At 40.0% G+C, this 15,597-nt stretch overlaps 1 pseudogene; it reads right to left on the bottom strand.

Moving 5' to 3' along the window:
• Positions 1-745: 745 nt before the first annotated feature.
• On the bottom strand, positions 746-864 carry LOC120436542 (annotated as a pseudogene).
• Positions 865-15,597: the final 14,733 nt, after the last annotated feature.

Raw genomic sequence — 15,597 nt, 5'->3', positions numbered from 1 at the left:
ACACATTCACTTACCGAAAATCGGTGCAAGCCTTTTACCACAAACTTAGTCACTGCTCGGTGACATTCGTCTATCCTGGCCTGAAAGGAGACGCTAACGGTAGACTGCAGCGAGAACTGCCAGCATCTGAGCCAGCCAGACTCTGTCTGTCTCATCATGGTCACCTAAACGCACAGTAATGGCAGGTTTTGTAATAAGGCAGATCGCGCTAACATAATATGCACTCTTAGTTGATTATTTACCTGCCGCATTAACGGGAGAGGACGCGCAAACGTTACCGCTGCTGCTGGGTTGAGATTCACGAGTCCGGAGCGGAATTAAAAACACGACATTCATTTAAGGCTATCGTGTGTTTTGTGAGCAAATGCTTTTGCATATTCGTAGTGTTTCCTCCTTTAAATGAAATATCTACTTTGCAAGTATTGGAAGTTGCCCTGTTGTCATCCGTTCTCGTAAAGTATAACCAAACTTTTGAGCGTTTGAGCCGCTTAGGCGCCCTGCCAGGTAAATGATGCTCCGCAACGTGGTGACGTCATTCGGGGCGACTGAACTCGATAAGGGAATCGTTTGCAAAAATGGCAAACAATTCCAAGGAATTGCAACAGTGGGAACCGGTTCTCAACAAGAACCGGGTTTCCATACCCATCCCTAATATATATATATATATGTATACATATATTTAATGCTGTTTTCCATGAGTGAGCAGCAGCGTCCTCTGCAGTTTGTGTGTAGAAGTTCAAAAAGAAAGTTAGAGCACTTGGTATTCCCAGGCAGTCTCCCATCCAAATACTGCCCAGGCCCAACCCTGCTTAGCTTCCGATATTAGACAAAATCAGGCGTGTTCAGGATGGTATGGCCGTAAGCAAGACACGTGCTGCATAAAAGGCCTTTTACAGATGATGTAGAAACATTCATCATGGTCTTAGTCGACTGTTCTCTGTCACACTCCATAATAGTGTCCTGCAGTAAATGACCAGCTACACTTTTTAACATTAATTTGATATGTTATAGATAAAAACATTAATTTATGATTATACAGCTACATTCTGCAGCAACACGCTTTTTACAAAGTAATATGTCAATAAAAACATAATGTGGCCTGCCATATCATTTTGTGGCCCCAGATTGTGCCAGATTGTTTTAAAATAAGTTCACTGTATGCTGCTTAAAAGCGCATGTTGACTGTAAGCTACATCTCCCACAATGCGTTTCGATTGATTGAACCCCAATGCCACTGGTACTGGGGCATGTACCTCCAGATCTGTAATTTAAATATAGACATGTGTGGTTTCCACAGAAATGTGATAATCTCAACTAAAAGCTCATAAAACCATTTCAACGACTACCAAAAAGCTAAAACAGCAAATGATTAAAGAGCAGGAATGACTTTTGAGAGCAGCTAGAAACCATTAAACAATGGTAACAATGGTTGAGGCTGTTCCAAAATTTGAATGTGCGTTGAAGGCGCGGGTCTTGTTGAATTATTGAACATATTTTTTTTTTAATCTGTAAAGGCACAAAAAAAATACTTTTTTCTGCTTGAATATCGGCCTTGGGTCATTGCTGAGTCAGTCGTCTGTTTGTGCTACTTTTTTCAAGGAACAGTCGATTATTGGCAAGGGCGAATTTATGTGTTTGGTTACTTACTTAAGTGGGAGTACTGTGGAAAGTTTTACCTTACATTCATAGATATAACAGTACAGGATCTGAGGAGGTTCAACAAGTTCTGGGGTAACTGTATCCAAAATGTTGTATCCTCTGCAAAAGTTCTTTGCACTTTTACATTAAGAAACATTATCCTTAAAATATTTGAGCCACATAAAGTAGTATGGGTCATCAAACTGTCCTTTATAACTGTTTAAATATCTCGTATCTTAAGTCATTCTATCATACAGAAAATTACAAAAAAAATGTTAGAAATATAAGCCGTTCATAACAACCTAAAAGGTTGAGCGTTTAAAATGCAAACCAATGGAAGCAGAAGTAGAAGACCATAATGTCACAGAGCACATAGTGTCTATCATTGTGTAGGCATTTATAAATAAAAGCTTAATAAAGATGCAGCATGCTTAATTTCTTAAGAAATATGCAGATGGAGTGATCTATATCAAAAAAGGGAAGTTACGTCTGTGGGTAAACCATTGTACACAAAAACTTCAAAAATCTTAGAGTGCACGAGGCTGTGTCAGTAAAGGGAGACTTGCCCTTCTGACCCCTGTGTAACAAACCATCTGTTGAGGTCGTGGATTTGACACCTTAGCATTGTGAAAGTGGGGAAACATGCTTCTGGCTGAGCATAAGATTTCTGCTTATAACTTAGAATCTCAGTTCTAAATGAAATTCAAAATGTTTTTTGTAAGTATGGTTAATGTATAATTTTACTTCTAAGACACACACAGACACAGACACACACAACACAACAACAGCAACAAGACAGAGAAGAAGAAGAGGGGGTAGTTTACTACGCATCATAAAAACACAATAATGAATCTTTAATATTCCAACTGTATCTTTCTGTTCTGACTTTAGAGTCTTTGTTTGTTTATTGAGCCGTACTTTGGGAATCATACTGTTGTGATACTGGGGAGAAAAGGGTAAGGTGTTATTATGACTAATACCCACAACCCTCGAGCCCTTTTTAATATTTTTAACTCTGTGATAAACCCTTGCACTATCACTTGTAGGGATCCCTCCCCTGCTTTTTGTGATAAATTCTTAAAGTATTTCTCTGAAAAAATCTCAGCTTTATGGGCTTCTCATCCATCTCATTCATCATCAGTTTTAGACCCAGTTCCAGTCTCTGAATGCTTGACTGTCTTTCAACAGTTTGAGCCAGTGTCTTATTCTGCTTTAAAAGATATAATTGATCATCTTAAAATCTCTCGTTCCCCGCACGATATTCTTCCTTCTCGTTTCTTTAAGGAAGCTTTACATACTATAGATCCTTGTATCTTACTTCTACTGAATGCATCATTGTCATCAGGTTGTGTACCGTCTGTCTTTAAGCATGCTGTTGTGCAACCTATTATGAAAAATAAAAACCTTGACCCTAATGCTCTCACTAACTACAGGCCGATCTCCAAACTCCCTTTTATATCCAAAATATTGGAAAAGGTAGTTCTAAAACAACTTCAGACCTTTTTAGATGCAAATGGTATTAACGAAAAGTTTCAGTCTGGTTTTAAACCTCGCCACAGCACAGAGACAGCCTTACTTAGAGTTTTTAATGATCTTCTTTTAACCATTGACTCTGGCTATTCCGTGGTTTTAGTTTTACTAGACTTGACTGCTGCTTTTGACACGGTTAACCACAACATTCTTCTATCAAGATTGGAACATGTTGTTGGTCTCAAAGGTACGGTTTTATCCTGGTTTAAATCTTACCTCTCAGAGAGGTCGTTCTCTGTTGCTATGGGGCAACACTCCTCGGCCTCTGCCCCTATTTATTGTGGTGTGCCTCAAAGGTCCGTGCTTGGTCCTGCTCTTTTCTCTTTGTACATGCACTGAAAAAAAGGCCATGTTGGATTTACTTGATTCAATAGTGGACATTGGTTGCACACAAATGTTTTGCTTTGGTAGAAACTTAAACAATTGAGTTCAATCAACACAACTTTTTCATATTCAATAAACATGTGCATTTTGTGTTCATAAAACGCAATTGAAACATGTTTAGATGAAGTAAGTTGAGCTCTTGGAATATTTTAATCCTTCACAATTTTGTCATTTTATTTCAACACTATTCAATAACTTTTACCCCAATACTACTTGGTCACTTAAATACTACATGTTGTCTTCATATTACATAATGTTCAACAAAGTCTGGAGTCTGGTTACCATGAAAATTGAATGGATCTAAACAACTACCATCCTCCTGGTTGTAGGGGGGAAATAACCCTGAAGTGATAGGTTACACAGCAGGGTACACCCTGGACAGCTCACAGTCTATCACAAACAACCATTTGCACTTACATTGACAGGTAATTTAGAATCACCAATTAACCTGACTCCAACAACTGTATGACTTTTAACTGTGGGAGGAAACCAGAATACCCAGAGAGAAACCAGTGCAAACTAGCCAGATTGTGTATTTGAACCCAGGATCTTCTTACTGTGAAGCAACAGCACTAACCACCATGCCACCAACCCAGACTTAACAAAAGTAGGAAAGCTATGATTTCAAGGCTTGATGCAGAATTTTTTTGTACGTTTTTGTCCTTGACAGGTTAAACCACAATAAATAGCAACAGCATACACGTGGTGTGTGTGTAGTTGTCTGCCTCTTATAACTCCAGTGATTTTCCTGCAGTTTGACATCTCGTGCGATCTTGTGAATTTCATGAGTTCAGCAACTAACCACTCTTACTAGATTGTATCATGTCATCTCAAAAGGACAAATTAAGTTGTTGAATTTTGTACAGATCCTTCATGATTTAATTACATTCATAGAAACATGAAATTATTGTGTTTAAATTACAAGTTAGACTTTTTTAATGTAACAACCACCCAATTTACTTTTTTTGGTATACCAAAAAAAAGTAGAAGCGGCTGCTCGATTTGACTGAGATGGATGCCTTCCTGAAACCACGATCCAAAGCGCACGAGACTGAAAGTTATTGACTTACTTCACTCGAACATGATATGAACAATTTAATCTAGCCTCTCTGCATATCATGTAGTTTCTACACTATATAGTTACACTTAACTTTAAAGCATGAGGCACTTATGTTAAATACACGCAAGATGCTTACGTAAATCCAAGAGTTGGCCAATCCCTTTTTTTCAGTGTGATGCCGTTGGGATTCATGTTTAAAAAAATATAACATCTCCTTTCACTGTTATGCCGATGATATCCAGATTTACTCACTTTTGAAATCCAATGTGTCTGCTTCTTTGCAACCTCTGCTCAACTGTCTGCATGAAGTTAAAATTTGGTTATCACATTATTTTCTTACACTGAACGAGAATAAGACCGAAATCATAGTTTTTGATAGTCACATTCTGCCAGACCAGTTAGCTGATGCCCTAGGTCCTCTTGCTAGCCATCTCTCGCTCACTGTAAGAAACCTCGGAGTGTTCCTGGATAGCTCTTTTAAACTTGAGAAACAGGTCTCCACTGGTAAAAAACAGCTTTTACCAGTTATGTCAGATATCCAAAGCAAAGTCGTTCCTTCCTCTAAAGGACCTTGAAAAGCTTATACACACATTTATCACATCAAGACTGGACTACTGTAACTCCCTCTACTTGGGCCTCCAGCACTCTTCTGTTTACCGGCTTCAGTTAGTTCAGAATGCAGCTGCGCGTCTCTTAACAGGTGCTAGAATCTATGAACATATCACTCCAATTTTAGCCAACTTACATTGGCTCCCTGTTAAATATCGTATAGATTTTAAAATTCTTTTGTTCACTTTTAAAAGTTTTAAATAATTTAGTGCCCAGCTATCTTTCCGAACTCCTCCACTTGTACAAGCCCAGTAGAGCACTTAGATCGTCCAATCACATGCTCCTAGCACAACCTAGGTCTCGACTGAAGTCGAGAGGTGACCGGGCCTTTGCAGCGTAGCACCTAGACTCTGGAATAACCTCCCTGTTCATATTCGTACCACTGAGTCTATCCAGTCTTTCAAATCACGTCTTAAAACCTCTCTTTTTACTTTGGCTTTCGATTCTAACTAGTTGGCTGTTATCTGGCTTGTTGTGTTGTCACCTTTTGTTTCCTGCCCTGTTTTCTTATTGTTTTGTTTTAATTGTCTCATGCTTTTACTGACTGTGAAGCACTATGGTCAACTTTGTTGTTTTTAATATGTGCTATATAAATAAATTTTGATTTGATTTGATTTGAAGGTGTGAGAGACTAAACCATTACACACAAAACTTCAAAATCTGAAGAATGTGTGAGACTGTTAGCTGTGTCGTTCAGCAGTAAACTCATCTACAATGTGTCAGTAAAGAGTGACTTGCACTTCTGGCTCGTTGAGCAACGGTTTAACAAATTACACTGCAAACTATAAAAGGAAGCTGGATTTAAATAGAACATAGTAGTGTTGGATGTAAGTGAAGGAAACACAAGTATAAGGTGTCTATGGAACAAATCTCCTTCAACGTTCACAATGACCAAAGTGGAGGACTACAGGCATTCCTCTCAGTCAACTGATTGTGTTTAGGGAAAAAAGCAGCTAAATCCACGTTGTTAGTGAGTTAACTCCAGGTCTCGGTGGATTTTGTCCAACTTGGAGTGAACAAAGCAGAAAAACAGTAAAAGATGTAGACAGTGAAAGTCTGGTTTATTTCATGATTACAATGAAACATTTTACAACCCACAGAGCAAAGTAGCATACATGATAAATGGATACTACAACATAACATGGGCAGTGAGAAGTAAAACTCATTATCTTACCAGTTGTTATATTCTTTAAACTTGAAATAAAGCCCTGACATCAGGGCTTTAAGTCATCTATTAAAAAACACGAGTCAACACTTTTTTCTCCCAGCAGCATTACTGAAGTGACACTTTAACGTACTGCTGATGCTTCACATCACAATCTTTATGATGAAAAAACGTGCTCTCTTATAGTCTGTGCTGTCACTTGTCATGAAAATCTCCAGAGCCAGGGTTCAAGCTTCCTCTTCAATTATCATTGATCATTAATAGGGACCACAAAAGATTTGTCACATTATCCCCATAAACAACATGTTTTTATAGAAATCATTGTGACACAAAGATTTAGATTCTTGTTTCACAATATGCATGAACTCAAAATCTTTTGAGTTTCATATTTATAAAGTATCAAGAAGAAGACATTTATTCCAACGTATGAACTACACTTCTTGTAAAAAAGCTAATTGGAAATGCATTCAAAAAAGCTCCTGTCATGACCTTCCTTCTGCGAGCATGCACACACACACACACACACACAGAGATCATTAATACAAAGGATTGCAGCAGCTTTTGGATTTTCACTCTTTGTTGGATTTAATATGAACAGTCACATAAAATTCATCCCAAATTTTCACCTTTGCTTCAATTAAGATGTGTCTTTAAATCTACAATACTTTTCTTGTTCAAATAGTAAAGAAGTAGAAAGGGAAATCAGTAAGTATGAACAACAATAGTTTAAGGATACTTTCTCAAATAAAGAGGATTTTATCATCTGCAGTTCGTGAAAGAAAAGGTGCCACATGAAAAACAAATCAGTAGATCCACAAATTCTGGATAGAGTTTTTTCAGCACACTTCATGTACTTATTAACATACGGTTCAAAAGCCTGCATTTGAGTGCATTGGTGCACACTTGAGCATCTTTTAATTAGAATGGCTATATATCAATAAGAAATATGTATATATATATATATATAAATATACATATATTTACATGTATATATATACAGTGGCTTGCAAAAGTATTTGGCCCCCTTGAACTTTCCCACATTTTGTCACATTACAGCTACAAGCATGAATCAATTTTATTGGAATTCCACGTGAAAGACCAATACAAAGTGGTGTACACGTGAGAAGTGGAATGAAAATCATACATGATTCCAAACATTTTTTACAAATAAATAACTGAAAAGTGGGGTGTGCGTAATTATTCAGCCCCCTGAGTCAATACTTTGTAGAACCACCTTTTGCTGCAGTTACAGCTGCCAGTCTTTTAGGGTATGTCTCTACCAGCTTTGCACATCTACAGACTGAAATCCTTGCCCATTCTTCTTTGCAAAACAGCTCCAGCTCAGTCAGATTAGATGGACAGCGTTTGTGAACAGCAGTTTTCAGATCTTGCCACAGATTCTCGATTGGATTTAGATCTGGACTTTGACTGGGCCATTCTAACACATGGATATGTTTTGTTTTAAACCATTCCATTGTTGCCCTGGCTTTATGTTTAGGGTCGTTGTCCTGCTGGAAGGTGAACCTCCACCCCAGTCTCAAGTCTTTTGCAGACTCCAAGAGGTTTTCTTCCAAGATTGCCCTGTATTTGGCTCCATCCATCTTCCCATCAACTCTGACCAGAGTTGATGACCCCCAGAGCATGATGCTGCCACCACCATATTTGACAGTGGGGATGGTGTGTTCAGAGTGATGTGCAGTGTTAGTTTTCCGCCACACATAGCGTTTTGCATTTTGGCCAAAAAGTTCCATTTTGGTCTCATCTGACCAGAGCACCTTCTTCCACATGTTTGCTGTGTCCCCCACATGGCTTGTGGCAAACTGCAAACGGGACTTCTTATGGTTTTCTGTTAACAATGGCTTTCTTCTTGCCACTCTTCCATAAAGGCCAACTTTGTGCAGTGCACGACTAATAGTTGTCCTGTGGACAGATTCCCCCACCTGAGCTGTAGATCTCTGCAGCTCGTCCAGAGTCACCATGGGCCTCTTGGCTGCATTTCTGATCAGCGCTCTCCTTGTTCAGCCTGTGAGTTTAAAAGACTGGCAGCTGTAATTGCAGCAAAAGGTGGTTCTACAAAGTATTGACTCAGGGGGCTGAATACTTATGCACACCCCACTTTTCAGTTATTTATTTGTAAAAAATGTTTGGAATCATGTATGATTTTTGTTCCACTTCTCATGTGTACACCACTTTGTATTGGTCTTTCACGTGGAATTCCAATAAAATTGATTCATGTTTGTGGCTGTAATGTGACAAAATGTGGAAAAGTTCAAGGGGGCCGAATACTTTTGCAAGCCACTGTATATGTATATAAAAATAAATTTCCCCACTCACCCCTGCGGGCGGTCAATCCTTCAAGCTCGGGTCCTCTACCAGAGGCCTGGGAGTTTGAGGGTCCTGCGCAGTATCTTAGCTGTTCCCAGGACTGCGCTTTTCTGGACAGAGATCTCCAATGTTGTTTCCGGGATCCGCTGGAGCCACCCACTAGCTTGGGGGTCACTGCACCTAGTGCTCCGATTACCACGGGGACCACCGTCACCTTCACCCTCCACATCTTCTTGAGCTCTTCTCTGAGCCCTTGGTATTTGTCGAGCTTCTCGTGTTCCTTCTTCCTGATGTTGCTGTCATTCGGGACCGCTACATCGATCACTACAACTGTCTTCTTGTGTTTGTCTACCACCACTATGTCCGGTTGGTTAGCCACCACCATTTTGTCCGTCTGTATCTGGAAGTCCCACAGGATCTTAGCTCGGTCATTCTCCATCACCCTTGGGGGCATCTCCCATTTTGACCTCGGGACTTCCAGGTTATACTCGGCACAGATGTTCCTGTACACTATGCCGGCCACTTGGTTATGGCGTTCCATGTATGCCTTGCCTGCTAGCATCTTGCACCCTGCTGTTATGTGTTGGATTGTCTCAGGGGCATCTTTACACATCTTGCACCTGGGGTCTTGCCTGGTGTGATAGACCCCAGCCTCTATGGATCTTGTACTCAGAGCTTGTTCCTGTGCTGCCATGATTAGTGCCTCTGTGCTGTCTTTCAGTCCAGCTTTGTCCAGCCACTGGTAGGATTTCTGGATATCAGCCACCTCCTCTATCTGCCGGTGGTACATACCGTGCAGGGGCCTGTCCTTCCATGATGGTTCCTCGCCTTCCTCCTCTTTCTTGGGTTTCTGCTGCCTGAGGTATTCACTGAGCACGCTGTCAGTTGGGGCCATCTTCCCAGTGTATTCTTGGATGTTCGTTGTCTCATCCTGGACTGTGGTGCTGACACTCACCAGTCCCCGGCCTCCTTCCTTCCGCTTAGCGTACAGCCTCAAGGTGCTGGACTTGGGGTGAAACCCTCCATGCATGGTAAGGAGCTTTCTTGTCTTTATGTCAGTGGCTTCTATCTCCTCCTTTGGCCAGCCTATTACCCCAGCAGGGTACCTGATCACGGGCAGGGCGTAGGTGTTGATGGCCCAGATCTTGTTCTACACTTCAGCTGACTCCTCAGGACTTGTCTGACCCTCTGCAGGTATTTGGTGGTTGCAGCTTTCCTAGCGGCCTCTTCATGGTTCCCATTCGCCTGCGGGATCCCCAGGAACTTGTAGCTGTCCTCTATGTCTGCAATGTTGCCTTCTGGTAGTTCGATCCCCTCAGTTCTGACTACCTTCCCTCTCTTTGTTATTATCCGACTACACTTCTCCAGTCCGAATGACATTGCGATGTCATTGCTGTATATCCTGGTAGTGTGGATCAGTGAATCGATGTCTCGCTCACTCTTGGCATACAGCTTGATGTCATCCATGTACAGGAGGTGGCTGACAACTGCTCCATTCCGTAGTCGGTATCTGTAGCCAGTCTTGTCAATGACAAGACTATGACTGCCTATGCAGAACAGCAGTGGGGACAGAGCATCTCCTTGGTATTCATATATATATACATATACAGTGGCTTGCAAAAGTATTTGGCCCCCTTGAACTTTCCCACATTTTGTCACATTACAGCTACAAGCATGAATCAATTTTATTGGAATTCCACGTGAAAGACCAATACAAAGTGGTGTACACGTGAGAAGTGGAATGAAAATCATACGTGATTCCAAACATTTTTTACAAATAAATAACTGAAAAGTGGGGTGTGCGTAAGTATTCAGCCCCCTGAGTCAATACTTTGTAGAACCACCTTTTGCTGCAATTACAGCTGCCAGTCTTTTAGGGTATGTCTCTACCAGCTTTGCACATCTACAGACTGAAATCCTTGCCCATTCTTCTTTGCAAAACAGCTCCAGCTCAGTCAGATTAGATGGACAGCGTTTGTGAACAGCAGTTTTCAGATCTTGCCACAGATTCTCGATTGGATTTAGATCTGGACTTTGACTGGGCCATTCTAACACATGGATATGTTTTGTTTTAAACCATTCCATTGTTGCCCTGGCTTTATGTTTAGGGTCGTTGTCCTGCTGGAAGGTGAACCTCCACCCCAGTCTCAAGTCTTTTGCAGACTCCAAGAGGTTTTCTTCCAAGATTGCCCTGTATTTGGCTCCATCCATCTTGCCATCAACTCTGACCAGCTTCCTGTCCCTGCTGAAGAGAAGCACCCCAGAGCATGATGCTGCCACCACCATATTTGACAGTGGGGATGGTGTGTTCAGAGTGATGTGCAGTGTTAGTTTTCCGCCACACATAGCGTTTTGCATTTTGGCCAAAAAGTTCCTTTTTGGTCTCATCTGACCAGAGCACCTTCTTCCACATGTTTGCTGTGTCCCCCACATGGCTTGTGGCAAACTGCAAATGGGACTTCTTATGGTTTTCTGTTAACAATGGCTTTCTTCTTGCCACTCTTCCATAAAGGCCAACTTTGTGCAGTGCACGACTAATAGTTGTCCTATGGACAGATTCCCCCACCTGAGCTGTAGATCTCTGCAGCTCGTCCAGAGTCACCATGGGCCTCTTGGCTGCATTTCTGATCAGTACTCTCCTTGTTCGGCCTGTGAGTTTAGGTGGACGGCCTTGTCTTGGTAGGTTTACAGTTGTGCCATACTCCTTCCATTTCTGAATGATCGCCTGAACAGTCCTTCGTGGGATGTTCAAGGCTTGGGAAATCTTTTTGTAGCCTAAGCCTGCTTTAAATTTCTCAATAACTTTATCCCTGACCTGTCTGGTGTGTTCTTTGGACTTCATTGTGTTGTTGCTCCCAACATTCTCTTAGACAACCTCTTAGACCGTCACAGAGCAGCTGTATTTGTACTGACATTAGATTACACACAGGTGCACTCTATTTAGTCATTAGCACTCATCAGGCAATGTCTATGGGCAACTGACTGCACTCAGACCAAAGGGGGCTGAATAATTACGCACACCCCACTTTTCAGTTATTTATTTGTAAAAAATGTTTGGAATCATGTATGATTTTCGTTCCACTTCTCACGTGTACACCACTTTGTGTTGGTCCTCCACGTGGAATTCCAATAAAATTGATTCATGTTTGTGGCTGTAATGTGACAAAATGTGGGAAAGTTCAAGGGGGCGAATACTTTTGCAAGCCACTGTATATAAATATATATATATATATATATATATATATATATATATATATATATATATATATATATATATATATATATATATATATATATATATATATATATTATATTAGCCCCTTTGGCAGGGTGTGGCCTGGGTGCCGTTCAGGGAAGGCGGACGCACCTGCACGCCATCCACAATCATGCCCTGCTAACTTAAATCTTGCGCTTATTTCTTACTTCCCCCCTTCTCATGAGCCTCTACTATCTTCTTTCTGAGCTCCAGATTGATTTCCTTTGTCTTTGGCATGGTCAGTAACAGTAGTTCCTCTCATGTGTTCAAGTGCCCTGTTCCTTGGAATCTTTTTATGCTGACTGAATGTTGTTAGGAAGACAATTGACTGCACAGGCGTGGTTTCAAAGCTGATTGGTTAATCACTCTAGGTGTTTTGAAAGCAAACATTCACATTGGGTTAATATTTTTGACCGCCCCATTTTTTGTTATATTTGATATAAAGCAAGCCTAAAAATGTATTTTATATTACAAAATGTACAAAAAGCTACTAAATACCACTGGTGAATGTTTGATTATATCAAGCTTCAAACATTGGGAAGAAGTTTAGCAAAATGTTCCATAATTCCTGTGGGGCTAATAACTTTGGCCTCAACTGTTTGCATCACTTTTGAGCAGAAAGATTAGGTTAAGGGTGGATACTGTTCTAGAAAACATACAAACAGGAAGGGGGCATGAATAATTTGGGCGGTTAGCTGTGAGTCACTTGTGCACCAGTTCTAAGAAACTGTAGCCTACCACTTCTCTGTTTGTGATTAGAAAACATAAATGTGTAAATATGACGAGAAACGACCACAACAGCATGTAGATGCAGTTTGTTTTTCATAGCAGGTTTTACAGTAAAAAAGGTGTTCCAGCATATTTCAGCTCAAACTTTTAACAGTTTCTTTAAAGTATTTTTAAAATAGAAATAAAGTGGGTGTATATAGAGTTTGTAGCTATAATTTTGGATGATAATTGTAGTTCTGTTTTAGTGATGCACATCCTAGATCTGAGGTCAAACTAACAGATGGACTCTCCTCTCCAGTACGCTGTCATAGAACTTCCTGTGGAGGCTGAGGAGTGGGATCCCCCTGAAGTTTGAGCACACCACCTTTCTTGGACCAGAGTGGTTGTTCCCCGTTTTATGAAACTCCAGATCTCTATACAATGTTGTATTTGCATATCCTAACTGGATGGGAAGGAAATGAATTAAATTATTAAATTATTATTAAGAAACAATGCGAGTAAAGACAAAAGTTATCTTTGAAAGTTTGGGATTAGGATTTTAATCTCTAAAGGATTTAACATCAGTACATCACATCAGCGCAGCTTTGGTTTTAGTCCATCATTAACAAACTTCATAAGTAATGAAGTAATCAAACTCATAATTTTATATAGCTAACATAATGTGGATGTGTAAAATGGATAGCGCTCACTAAGCAGAAATTAGTTATGATGAGTTTGTTTTAACAAGATTTGCAAGTGTGCAGGGTCTGAGATGCAGATTCAGTGTGGCTATCAAATATCTTTACTGAAGAATTACATTTGTGGTGTTTGTCTACATTTATAAATCAACACCAACCCAACAGTAATGTATGAATGCATGTAACTAGGATGTGAAATAACAACGTAACTTTTAAGACTTCATATATTCTGATTTTATATTTAAAAAACATCCTTGCTTAAGGTTGTCGTGATCACATAGTGTGATACAGGATATCGACTCTCTGTGTCCTGATTTTTTAACACACACACAGGCCTTCACCAAGAAAGATGATGCTGGTGTGAATCTGATGTTGCACCAGCTGGATGGGAGTGAGAGACTTCTGAACCTTTCAGCTTTATGACGGATGACCACTGTTCCTTTGTATTCAAATCCTGACTGAGATGTAGGCTTCAAACAGAGTAGAGGAACTGACTGCAGAGGCCTGGTATAGATAAGGTAAACCTTTAAAAACGACCACATTCATAATCTTGTTCAACAGCTGAAAGGAAAAGTCTATTAGTTGGTGGAAGTGACCCAAACTGTCTATTCTTACATTCTTACAGTAAACATGTTAGAGAAAAAAGGTGTTCCTCATTACAGGCAGGTTGTCTGGTTTACCCACTGTAGAAGTGCAGAAACTAAACAATTACTTCATAAAAGACATTGAAAAACATTGAAGAGCCCCCTCGACAGGGCATGACTCAGCTATACAAAAGGTGAAAGGTCACTCTTTCAAGAAGATCAATTTTGGACCAAAAAGATGTTTTAAAAGAGGAGTGAAAGAGGCCATCTATGTCCACTGTGAACAACCATCTTTGAACAGAGATGGCAGCTTATGACACCAACTGTCTGCCATCTACAATCCAGTTTTGAGATCGTTCTCAGGCACGTCTTGCATCAGATGACGTCAATATGACCTATGACATAGTGTGACAGTAGTAATAGTAGAGATAATAGACAGTAGTTTCTGTCACCCAAAACCTCTGGTGGTAATGACCCATGCCTTTCTTCATGTGGGTCAACAGCTAAATACTTCGTTACTCTACTTAAGTAGAATTTTCAGGTATCTGTACTTAACTTGAATATTTATTTTTCTGACAACTTTTTACTTTTACATCCTACATTTTAGCACAAATATCTGTACTTTATACACCTTACCTTTTAAAAACAGGCTCATTGCTTTTGGTTCAAAGTCGGCTGGAATGAGTGCAGTCCGTAAGTTGTGGCCTTGGTACTTTAAAATATTTATCTAGTGTTACAGAACAGGAGCAACTTTAAAGGAAGTAACATTTTTTCACTGTCAGGTAATTTCAAATGCAGCTCAACAAGCATCAACAAACACAAACTGTTTGTGTGCAGTTTGTCTCACAGTGTGTTGCTAGCTAAAGGATCAGCTGCTGTATTTAAAAGGGAGAGAAAAGAAAGTGAGCCAACTTCACTGAGAGTTGGAGCAAGATAAGAAAGACAGGACAGGAAAGGAAGAAGAGAGGTTAAAACAAAGTACACTAACTTTGTGTTATTTAAATGTTACATGAAAATACTCTGTAGTTTGTGGGATAAGAGGTTAGCTTGCAGTATTGTGGTGAATTTATTGTAAAGCCCTGCATTATACTGATCCTTATGGTCAGTGTTGGGTTATGTCAACTAAGGTAGGCCAATTTAAATAATCTAATAAAAGGTAGACTAATAAAATAGAATTATGTAAAATTCATAAACAAATCAAAAAGATTAACAAGATGAGCCTACAGACGCTCTATAGTGCTCCTCTTGGCAAAGCAAGTGTGTTTGGCACAACAAAGCTTTCAGACCATGACTCTGCTTGCTACAACAGCCAGAAAGGATAGGTTAAAAAAAAACATTCAGAAAAGATGAGAAGGGAAAAATGTCTTTTGGCTCCACCTGTAAAATTATTTTCTGTTTTGGGGGCCGTCCAATTGTTTCCCCTCTAGTGCACCTGTTAATGTCATTAACACCAAAGCAGCTGAAACTGATGAACAACCCCTTCTGTTACTTAACTGATCAGATCAATATCCCAGATTTAACTGACTTGATACTAAACTATGATTAATTCGGTTTTATTTATATAGCACCGACAACAGTTGCCGCAAGGCGTTTCATATTGTTGGGTAAAGACCCTACAATGATACGAAGAAAACAGAGAA

Source organism: Oreochromis aureus, linkage group 23 (genome assembly GCF_013358895.1).
Source record: "Oreochromis aureus strain Israel breed Guangdong linkage group 23, ZZ_aureus, whole genome shotgun sequence".
NCBI classification, from domain to species: domain Eukaryota; kingdom Metazoa; phylum Chordata; class Actinopteri; order Cichliformes; family Cichlidae; genus Oreochromis; species Oreochromis aureus.
Note: the sequence above shows the minus strand (reverse complement) of the source record. Positions and strands in the feature narration are given on the sequence as shown.